We start from the raw sequence: 12,060 nt of genomic DNA, 5'->3' as shown, positions 1-12,060 counted from the left end.
TCCTCTCTGATTAACTATCACTTGACCTCAGCTCAGTTTGTGTTTCTCATTAATCAATAATCATATTTAGGTAAGAATCAGACTCAGGTGTGATGCGGTGACGTCAGCTGGTGTGTGGAGGTCATGTGATGGTCTCTATCGTTTAGGACCTGATGACCTGAGTCCTGGATCCACTGAGACGTTCCTCAGAGTCTGAAGCTTCAGGTGTTTGTTTCATTCGATCTGTTTCTTTTGCTTTCACATTGTAATTCAGCTGCTTCCTCGTCTTTTCTTCTTCTGTTGTTTAATGCTGTCTCTACGTCCTGTGATTGGTCCAAAAGTCCATATTATTCAAAAAGTGTTTTCACTGGAGGTGTGAATCTTCACTTGATTACGAATCAAATGCACAACGAAGCATCTCGATGTCTCACGAACACAATTTTCTATATAACTGCACATGGATGGTTTTTCATCAGTTTATACAATCAGTCTGACAATTAGGAGCTACATTAGTATTATAGACTGTTACTGTTATTACAGTTGTGCTGTCATTCTTAGTAAGTGTTGTCCACACCTCTAGTTTTCTCTCTGCAGTCGAATCAAACCAGGGTTCAGTTTGATCCAGACCTCCTCCACTGGTCGGTCTAAACTGGTCTGGACCGTGGTCAGAGGAACCTTTCACACCTGATGGTTCAGACTGAACCATCTGATGGTCTGAACCAGAGAAGGTGTGATAGAGTTTAGTCAGAGACAAGAAACCCACAGAGACGAGGAGGGGGTTGAAGACTGTTGGGGGGTCTGTCGTTGATCCCAGATTAAGGCGTGGCCTTTGCACAGATTACACACGCACACGCACACACATGCACACACACACACATGCACACACAAACACGCACAGACTGTGGAGTGTGAATGAAGCGTCCTTGATCACACTAACTGCTGAGCCCCTCTAAACAGGGAAGGGGGATGGTGTGTGTGTGTCTGTGTGTGTGTGTGTGTGTCTGTGTGTCTGTGTGTGTGTGTGTGTGTGTGTGTGTGTGTGTGTGTGTGTGTGTGTGTGTGTGTGTGTGTGTGTGTGTGTGTGTGTGTGTGTGTGTGTGTGTGTGTGCGTCAGATCACACACACAGACTGTGTGTAGCTGGAGGTGATTTTAATAATCCATAAAGAAGCTGGTTTCTCTGGATCGCTCCCTGGAGTAAACACACACACACACACACACACACACACACACACACACACACACACGTACGCACACGCACACACATCCACACAGTATCATGGAGAAAATCTGATGAGGAAAACTTGCCTTTTTTGTTTTGTGAGCTCTGTGTTTTTTATGCTTAACGACAATCAACAATAATAACACTGATAATTAGACAGATTTTTGTGATCTTGACCTTTAACTTACAAGTTAGTTGAAATTGACGATGTCAGGATGTGGTCAGACTGCAGGGGGCGGAGTCAGGGCTCCACTGACAATGACTGTCTGAACAAAGAGTCTGAATTGAAATTAACTTTATTGAAAACTCACAGAGAATCAGTGGCAACGAACAGTCAGGCTTTGAAAGAGAAGCTTTATTTAAACACAGTCGCTGAACAAAGACAAACTAATTCATAGATTTGTTCCACAGTTTGAGAAAGATCATTATTTCCCGTTTACTCAGGAGCAGCTTTAAGTCCTGTTCTGAAAGACCTCGCTCCTGAATCAGGATTTTGACCAGTTGTCACTTGGACTCACGGATGAATGGATTAAATTTCAGGAGTCAAAGGTCAAAGGTCACAGTGACCTTGTGAGTAGATAAACATGAATGTGACTGAAACTGCAGCTGGTTGGAGACAACAACCACAAGATGGTAATTTACTGGTGTGTGTGTGTGTGTGTGTGTGTGTGTGTGTGTGTGTGTGTGTGTGTGTGTGTGTGTGTGTGTGTGTGTGTGTGTGTGTGTGTGTGTGTGTGTGTGTGTGTGTGTGTGTGTGTGTGTGTGTGTGTGTGTGTGTGTTAATGAAGGAGGAAGTCGTATAATGAACTGTATTTACTGTCGCTCAGTTTCAATTTCCTCTGGTTAAACCTCTTCCTTCTCTCACCACAGTGATGTCACTCTATAATGATGCTTTGGTATAATATCATTAACATTGTTATAATAAAGTATCAGAGATGAGCGATGTTAATGACGGATGTGACTCTGGACCAGATCCAGTCGAGAGGACGGAACACACACTAAATCGTTTCTGTGATTCCAGAGATTTGGGAACTTGCAGGAACTTGTTTGGTCAAGCGTGACTTCAGAATAAAAACAAACATGGAGGCAGAAAGACGGAGTCATCAGCTGGTTGTGACCGTTTGCCCTCGAAAAATGTGTTGAAATAACAGATTTTGGATGACGTCATCAACACAGATCATATGAGTAGAATCATCAGTCAGGATGACGTCACAGGAGCAGCCTCGATGGTTGGAAGGTGTGAATCTGACCTGAAATCTGCCTGATGATCCTCTTGTCATCAGCTCAACATGAAGGCCTCTGTATGCTTCTCCCAGTCCGTTAAGGATGGACGGACACTTTTTGATTTATAGTTCCCCGGTGCTGAAAACAATTCGGCCCCAGAACAGTAGGTGGCGCAACGGTAGACAAGCTTAGAGAAGCCTACCTCATGAGTTCTCAGAAGAAGCCCACTTTGTTTATCTATCTCCTCCCGGCTTTTCACACACACAGTGTACGATGGCAACTCAATAAAATAAAGTGACACCCCTCGGGTCATAATGTTTATGTTATCGTTTCTTAGCGCAGCGGTTCCCGGTCTTGTTTCTGAACTGCGTTGCTAATTCAACAGCTTCAAGCTACACGTAGGCAGCTAGCTTCCCCCCCCAGCTTCCACACACAGTCAGCAGGGACACCCGATACTAACTACTACCAAGTGTTTGCTTCTAACCTGACAGTGTTTGAGAAACAGTCTCATGACAGCCGTGGAATTAAAGTCGTGACAGCATGTTTTTTCACAGTTACCACCGCAGTTAGCATGGTGGCTGGGACGCTAGCGCCGTTATGAAAGTTCGTTATAACCGTATGTGACCGTACACACATGCTGTAAGGGCTCTAACCAGCCACCGTCAGCTGGACAACTCCACTGGCTTAGCACACTTATCACATTAAACGTAGAATCGTAGCTGTGTTTGGGTTTATTGTGATGTAGGAAATGAAACAGGAAGTTTGAGGTCCGGAAATGATGTCGTTCCGAAATCCTGTCGTTAGCGGACCAATCACAGCCAATGGCTATCCGCAGGCTCTCCGCCATGAGCTGCACGGAGAGGAGGTTCCACGGCAAAGAAGGCGGTCCTATCTGTCCGTGTCCGTCAAAACGGAGAAGCATACATCGGCCTTAAGTTGCACTATTCCCTTCAATCAACTAATACTGAGTGACAGCGCCCCCTGCAGCCACATGTGTTGATGGGCTCTGGGTCAATGAAGTGGTTGAGCTCTGACTGAGTCGTCCCTCTGACCTGAAACACAACCTAACTGAAATATTACCCATGATCCTCTGCTTCCTGGACCAGAATAGCTGCTGCTGTAACAAATCCACCGAACTGTCTAGAATTCTTCATGTTTAACAGTTTCCTGCTGAATATTGGAGATAAACTCTGGTTTTTAACTGATCTCAGTTCAGCTTCACTCTTCACCTGCAGCTGGTTGTGACAGTCTGTGACTCTCAGTCAGTTGTTCTCACAGGAGATGGAACCCACTCAGCAGAGCTACAGACGCTCAGGGAGAGAAGAGGAAACTTTCTCTTGTTCACACTCACACATCAGACTCACTTTCAATAAGGTTGATTTAAAGGTTCTTTGGATGTGACCCCCCCCCCCCCCCCTCCCCCCTCCCCTTGTCTCAGTGTGAATGTTAAGATTATAGACTGTGGAATAATGTGGTGTCACTACCCTCACACTGAAGATTAGACTGTGTGTGTGTGTGTGTGTGTGTGTGTGTGTGTGTGTGTGTGTGTGTGTGTGTGTGTGTGTGTGTGTGTGTGTGTGTGTGTGTGTGTGTGTGTGTGTGTGTGTGTGTGTGTGTGAATAATCGCTACGTTGGAGTGCAGCTGTCTTCACTGGCATCTGTTACACCCCCAACTTAGAAACACACACACTAAATCACTGTCTCTCCCTGTGCGTGTGTGCGTGTGTGCGTGTGTGCATGTGTGTTGGCGTGCGCGCTCATGTGTGTGTGTGTGTGTGTTGTATATATCCAGATTAGTGTTCTATAATGTCTCAGTTTGCAGAGTTACAACCATCAGATAAACGCCGCAGATTAGTGAATGAAGGCAGGCGACCTAATCTACTGACTGTGTGTGTGTGTGTGTGCCTGTTTGTGTATATATGTGTGTGTGTATGTGTGTGTGTCAGGGTCAGTTTAATGAGGATTAAAATGATGGTTTTCTGTTTCAAGGCTGCGATAAAAAAAAAAAATCTGCACAGAAAATAAAGTAAAAAGATCCAGATATAAAACAATAGAAACAGAAAAAATAATAAGATATATATATATTTTACATATGTGATATGATATATATTCACATTCATGTATGATAATATATTTACATTATAAACAATAACATATTTACACAATATATAAGAACCGATTCCTCCAGGTTTACTTTTCACAATAAGAGCATATATTGAAGAGTGGGACAGGTAATATGAGAAACCATTCTGTAAAGAACTGTTTTAAACTGTGTTACTCAGTGTCTGTACTTTATTTGTTATTTCATGACGAAGGTGTGAACGGTGTTTTCAGTCATCGTCTCAATTGTCTCCTCAGTTTCATGAAGATTCAAACCTTTTCTACTGTTTTCATAAAATCATGGAGCTTCCTCAGTGAGATGAACTTCCTGCTGCTGAGTTCACGGTCGCTCTGAGCACAGAGCTGATACTTACTGTGATGCATGAATAGACGCTCTGTGATTGACCTCTGACCTCTCTTCAGGACCACTTCCTCTCTCACACTGTTACATGTTACTGTCAATGTGAGGACCCACTGATTGTCAGAGTAAAAGGAGCCTTTCAGACTCTTTTTCCAGTCGGCTTCAGTCTCAGTTTTCAGAATAAACCTCGGGACGGAGGTGGTGGAGACCAAACACAGAGAGAAGAGCCTCAGATTCCTCCTCAGGCTGGTCCTCATAAGGACACAAGAACAAGAACACACACAGGCAGACAGAGAGGAGGGTGTTGATTTATCTTCAAGGACACGTGTGTGCGTGTGCGTGCGTGTGTGTGCGTGTGCGTGTGTGTGTGTGTGTGTGTGTGTGTGTCGTCTTTCAGACTCTAAAATCCATCCGACACAAAGAGACTGAAACTGCTCTGAATGGGTGTGTGGTTTTTGTGTGTTTTTCACGTGCGTGTTGTTTTTGTATGATTGGGTGTGTGTGTTATATTTTCTTCTTTTATTCGTTCATGCTCAGACTGATTCGGTTGTAGTTCCTCGTCATCTGCTTGTTAGCCACCAGGTGTCAGTGGTGTTTGTATGCAGACATGAAGGCTCTGATTGGTCGAGGGGAAACGAGTGTGAGCGGCTCAGTCTCCAGATCATCGATCAATATCTGTCGTGATTGATTATCCGCTCATTAACTCACTCCAGGCTCCAGCTGACGAACAGGAAGTGATTCATTGTTCGACCTCCCTGCACCTCGAAGGCAGATGGTGGACGGGGCTGCGTTTTCTCATTTTTTATTTACTTCTTTGTGTAAAAACTTGAGGATAAACACGAGATCGTCTGTTGTTGTTGACTCACTAACAGGAAGTAGTAGTAGGCTCCGCCCCTGCAGTCCCATCCCATTGACCTCTGTCCCGAACACAGCTGTTAGTCACATGACTCTGACAGGGGTCATGTGGCCTCGGACCTCTTGTGCTTTACTCACGATCACTGAATGAAAACCTGGCATCACGTGCACCTGTGTTTGTGTTCCTGCAGGAAACGTCCTCCTGATGAAGAAGGTTCCTCCTCGACTCAGCAGGTCGGTCAAACTGTCGTCTCTGCTGAGTCAGGGCGTCCAGGTGGTTGCCACGGCAACCGGTGACCTCACACACAGCCGCCACATGGTGACCAATGATGTCATCAATAAGAGATAGACTGGAAGTTTGTTTCTGTAGTGAGACTCAGTGATTGGAGGAGGACGCACTGATCTGATTGGTTGATTCAGAGGAATCTGACGATTCAGATTAAGAGATCATTAGTGTGTGCGTGTGTGATTTTGTGTGTGTGTGTGTAACAGAGAAGTCTTTGTTCTCAGTCTTTGAGCGAACTTTCTGAGTCATTTTGAATCGTTAAGCAGCCGGTTCTAAGGTTCCAGTGTTCTGATGGTTCTGATGGTTCTGATGGTTCTGAAGGTTCCAGTGTTCTGAACACGGTGGAATGTTGAGTCCAGTCTGACGTCACGTCCTGGTTGAATTCCTTTAAAATATATAAAAACCTTTCTGATTAAATGTATGAAGTTAACAAAGTCTGAGGCTCAGCAATAAACAGACGTCTGTCCAATAAGGTGATCATGTGACTGAAGTCCTCGATTTCAGTTTTACTTTTCAAAATAAAATATTTTCCTTTGATTTTATCATTGATCTCTTTCTCTGTCTCTTCTCTCTCTCTCACCTTCTCCCTCCTCCTCCCTCTCTCTCTCTGTCCCTCACTTTCTCCCTCCCTCTCTCTCTGTCCCTCACTTTCTCTGTCCCTGTCTCTTCTCTCTCTCTCTCTCTCTCTCTCTCTCACTCTCTCTCTCTAAACATTTCCTCCCAATTATTGTGCGTCACCTTTCACCTCCTCCCCCTCCCCCCCATTCATTACTGCGCCTGGTTGGTTCGTTTCTGTATGAGCTGCTTTTCACGCTCTCTAACCCCCCTCTACTCCTCCTCCCCCCTTTAGAGCCTCTTCACTCGTCCTTCATCTTTTGTTTCTGCTTCAAAGCTTAAAATACCTGAAAACACACACACACACAAACACGCCACACCCTGTACTGCTAATATCATATAATATAATGGATTTATTGTTAAATCAAATATCATCAATCAATATTAAGGAATTGAAGTTACACTTTAATTCTATTTAAATAGAATCAAGTCACTTTATTCAACCTTTAAAGAGTTTTAGTTCAACATCTGTCTTCAGAAAGTCAGTCGAGATGTTCAATGATCCTCTCGGACTGATCAGGGTATTTATTATATATGTTTATTAATGGATCATAGTTGAAGATCATTATTCAGTGGAATAGGAGGATGTGTGTGTGTTTTTTAGAGAGACCTGTGAACACATCATCACAGGGTCGGGAGAAGTGAAGGTAGAAACAGAATCTGGAGGATACGCGTCTTTTGATTCTCTGTATGTTCTTCAGGTCCAACTTCAGAGGGCAATGAAACAACGACCTGTGATTGGTCGGCTGGACTTAATGCAGAAATATAAAATCACATCACAACATTTATGTGTGCTGCCCCACCAGCTGTCCATACGCACACATTGTGTGTGTGCGTGTGTGTGTGTGCGTGCCTTTTCTCTTTGTGTGTTTGATTGATGTGTGTGTGTTCAGTGGTGCATGTGACCCACAGTGTGTGTGTGTGATTAATATTACATGAGGCTCCCGATGAGAGGTGGACACATACTTCCAGCTGAGCTCTCACACACACACTTACACACACACACACACACACACAAACACACACCCATATGAATGAATGCATGAATGTATTGTCACACACACATTTTACAAGCAGTGTGTTGTGTCAGAGATAAGATGATGTTGATAAAACGCACACACACAAACACACACTCCTCTGATGCTGTCTTCACATCAGATTAAACTCCCAGCGGTCGCCATGACAACCGGGACCCTGTCTGACGCTCACCTGCTGTGACCTGTCATCTGTGAACCAATCAGACGACAGCTTTCAAACAGACTCACCTGAGCAGACGTACAGCGCGGACAGAGTCTCACTCTGATGCATTTCCAGCTACTTCTAAACAAACCTGATCAGTAGTAATTATTTATCAATATTAGTTCATAGTGATCCTCGTTGTTGTTGTGATGAACAGGTGTTTATGTTTGAATGAGGGGACAGAGAGATGGAACCAGGTTTTTCTTCCTCTGTGAAAACATGCTGAATATCTAGCAGCTGTTTCCCATCATGCACCTGGCTCACAGTGGGATTATTGATGAAGAGAATCAAAGAAGCAGAGCAGCTGTGGGACGACCCGCGGGAAGTGAAGCTGAAGATCTGACGATGACGCCCCCCCGACGCTGTTTGTGTGGTCGGATCTCGTCCTCGAACAGAACAAGACCCGATCCACGTCAGATCAGAACCAGACCCGATCCACGTCAGATCAGAACCAGACCCGATCCACGTCAGATCAGAACCAGATCCGATCCATGTCAGATCAGAACCAGACCCGATCCACCTCAGATCAGAGCCACACAGGAAAACAGCAACTGAGACGAACCGAAGTAACCTCTGTTACCACAAGAGTGAATATTGTTGTTTACCTTAGTATATGGTGGATATGTACTGGGTGTGTACTCGACATGTACTGGTGCCTACAGGGTATGTACCGTATATATATATACCGTATAGTGGGTATAAAGGATCAATTTAACCTCGTCTTAACTTAAGTTTGAAGCAGATTCAATTTCAGAGTTTTCGTACTGTGGTCACTTATCACAATAATACTAGTAATAATAGTATCATATTATTGATATTAATAATATTCTGTGAGTATTGTCAGTCATAAACGCAGTTTGCTGTTCAGACACCATCGCTCGTGGTGTGAAAACCCCTCCAGCCTCGCTTTACCACTCTCCCTCTCTCTCTCCCTCTCTCTCTCTCTCTCTCGCTCTCTCTCTCTCTCTCTCTAACTTCACGCCTGAAACCTCTGATTAAATATTAATGAGTCTGACCACGCCCATCGCAGTGTGTGTGTAGGCCACGCCCCTTCAATTCCCACTGAGACTCTCTCTCTGTGTTTGAATGTCTCTCGCCCCTCTCTCTCTCAGAACAATGTGTCGTTCACAATAATGGGATTACAGCCGTCCAGCCGGCTGCTCTCTCTCTTTCTCTCTCTCTCCATCTGTGTGTCAGTAGCCGGTCGGCCCCTCTCTCCCTTTCAACCAGTTCCGTTTATGTCGTCCGTTTTTTTGGAGGAATGAAAGAAAGACGGACTGTATCCTGAAGAAAGTGAGTGTCTCTCCACCTCCCTCTCTCTCTCTCTCTCTCTCTCGCTCTCTCCCTTTCTCTCTCTCCCTCTGATGAAGCTTTGATTGACAGCTGACTCTCCTTAATTGTCTTTTATTTAATTAGCAAAGCGGGAATCAGATCAGCTGCAGAGAGACATTGACTCTCTCTCTCTCTCTCTCTCTCTCTCAGTGAATAAGATGTTCATATTCATTCACTGTTTCAATCATTGGTCTCTTTCACTTAAAACTTTTCATTGTTGTGATTTTTACATTTTTTTTGTAATTTCAGAGTTTTTCTGTCAGGGGTTTATTGTTATTGGTTTATGATGATTTTAACACAATAATAATAATGGTCAAGATTCACTCTCATGTTGTGTCATCGTGTTAAAGTAAACAGTTAAAAGGATTTGTTTTTACTTCTGCAACCCACTCAAGTAAATCTACTTCATCTTCCACCTGCAGCAGACGTTTCTAAAATGTATTTTATTTACTCGATGAATCAGAAATGAAACAGAAATGAAACAGAAGCAACAGAAGCAGTTTTTGGTCCATGAGACTTTTTAAAGATGAATCGATTGTGATTCTCTTGTGATGAAGTCAGTGACTGATCCTCTGAGCGTCCAGGACGTGATGAGTCAGGAAACTGTGAGGAGCTGATCCAGGAACAGAACTGATCTCTGGTTCCTCAGGTGTGAAACGTTTCACTGATCTCACAGATGAAACTCTGCCTCCTCGTGTTCTGGAAGCATCGTCACATGATCACATGAGTTAACACGTGGTCACGTCACGTATGAGTGATCCGTCGACACGTGTCTCGCCCTGAGGTCAGGTGTGAACCCAGCTCACTGGGAGCAGGTCTGGATGTGAACGTGTTGTGACAACTTCTACTTAATCAATCAATCAATCAATACAATTTTATTTGTATAGCCCATATTCACAAATTACAATTCGTCTCATAGGGCTTTAACAGGAAAGCCCTATGTTCCCTATGGAAGTTTGTTCTTGTTTCAGTGGTTGTGGTTTTGTTTGGTTTTGTCTAAAATTGCGAAAAGTTTATAGAGATCAGTCGTGATTCTGCTGAACATGTCAGACGATTTCCTGTAGCGTATTCCCTCAAGGTGTTTCTGACATGTTGCCTTCACAAGACCCAAAACATATTTAGTAAGGTTAACCTTTGACCTTTGACTACCAAATTCTAATTGGTTCATCCGTGAGTCCAACTGAACGTTTGTATCAAAGTTTTAAGAAATTCCCTCAAAGCATTCTTGAGCTGTCGTGTTCACAAGGTTTGGTCTTTGCGAACAGAAATTGCATTCGTGGAAATTGCACTTGTGAGACCTGTGCACGTGTGGGCACTGGGGACGTACGTGGGTCGATACCCCAAACTTTATATAAAGAGTTTAATACCAGGTGTGAGCTGCCTCTGTTCATTGACCTTCGGAGGATGTTGCCTACACCTCCCCCTGATGGCCAAATTGGAATGTGGTGGGTTTGACTGAGTTGAATCCTGATTAGGGTTGCAAAATTCCAGGAATTAACGGAAATATCCTGGAACTTTTGTGGGTAATTTATACTAACTGTATTTACCTTGTCATATACAGACATAAATATGAACATTTTGTTTTGTCATAGGCTGATTTGAGCCCTGAGGAAACTTTGGGCACTTGACTATATGCTTCTGGATCTGTGTGTCATTCTTAACATAGGTCTTTGCACAGTATTTGTAAATGTACGCAGCCTTTCCTTCTACATTGGCTGGTGTGAAATGTCTCCACACATGAGATAGTGCACGTGGAAGTGTTCTGTAGAATAAGATGAGAAAAAGGATTGTAAAAAACACTAATGCAATGCCAGAGATAAATGAATAGAAATAGGCTAGATGAACAGATGAACAATCCTCAATCAGAATGCTAATATCATCAAAACCTACCTGACTAGTCCTTGTGCTAATGCAGTGGTTTGGCCTCAACAGCTGCTGTAGTCTGCAGGATGCTGGGAGTTATCTGTGCATGTGATGGAGAAATGCAGAGTGGAGGTTTGAAATTCAACGTGCAGCGTGTGCTGCATTCCATACATCTTTAAAATAGAGTTTTGAATGATGTTTTTATTGCTCAGCGTTCATTTTGCGCTATTCTGATCCTGATACTGTATATCCTGATATATTTTGAAATATTACTCGTTGGTCTCGTTGTTTGCCGCTCTTGGTGAAACCTACATTGTCATAGATATGCAATGCATTCTGGGATAGGCTGGTCTAAGAGGGATGGAAGGACTCATCCTTCATTTGGCCTCATTTGAAGGAGTCTCCCTCTGGAGGAGGCGCCCCCCGGGGTCCAATCAACATCACCCGCATCTATCAAGGCATTTAATAAAAAACCATCCAATAAAATCCATGAAATAATAAAGTTCAGGCCGACGTTCCGACTCTTTAATGTTCACCATGACGCAGAGTCCACTCCCTGATTGGTCCTTTATTATGTTTGTGAAGCAGTGAAAAGAAAAACTGGATTAATTTGAATCAAAGAAACATTAAACATGGACGTGAGAGAGACCAGGACCGAAGTCCATCTTATCACTTGAGTTTTTATCAAAATATGTTTTTAGAATCAAAGAGAGCAGCAGGTTGTCGGGTCCGACTCGTTCTGACAGGAACATGTGGGAACATCCAGGCGAGGGGGCGGAGCCTGTAGAGGGGCGGAGCCTGTAGAGCAGCAGGAGGCGGGACATGACGTCTAAACTCTGCTGTGGAAAGATCACTGTTGTTGTTTACAGCTCATCCACACCGGCTTGGGCCCTCATCACCAGAAGATCTGGAATCTCCTTGTGTTTCCAAGTTGACGTCTTCGTCTTCTACGTGTCCGGCTCCTCTTCTTCATCCTGAGATGTTTG

At 43.9% G+C, this 12,060-nt stretch overlaps 1 protein-coding gene across 2 annotated transcripts in view; it reads left to right on the top strand.

The window, feature by feature from the left end:
- Positions 1-12,060, top strand: part of plxnb3 (plexin B3) — a 38,473-nt gene that overhangs the window by 2,187 nt on the left and 24,226 nt on the right. Inside the window, exon 2 of one of the 2 annotated variants that reach the window (XM_053425007.1) lies at positions 5,931-5,973. The exons of the other annotated variant lie outside the window; for it this stretch is intronic. The gene's annotated coding sequence lies outside the window, so the exon portion shown is untranslated. The remainder of the gene's footprint in view (positions 1-5,930; positions 5,974-12,060) is intronic. 2 annotated transcript variants of the gene reach the window in all.

Source organism: Pleuronectes platessa, chromosome 6 (assembly GCF_947347685.1).
Source record: "Pleuronectes platessa chromosome 6, fPlePla1.1, whole genome shotgun sequence".
In the NCBI taxonomy this organism is placed as follows: domain Eukaryota; kingdom Metazoa; phylum Chordata; class Actinopteri; order Pleuronectiformes; family Pleuronectidae; genus Pleuronectes; species Pleuronectes platessa.
Note: the sequence above shows the minus strand (reverse complement) of the source record. Positions and strands in the feature narration are given on the sequence as shown.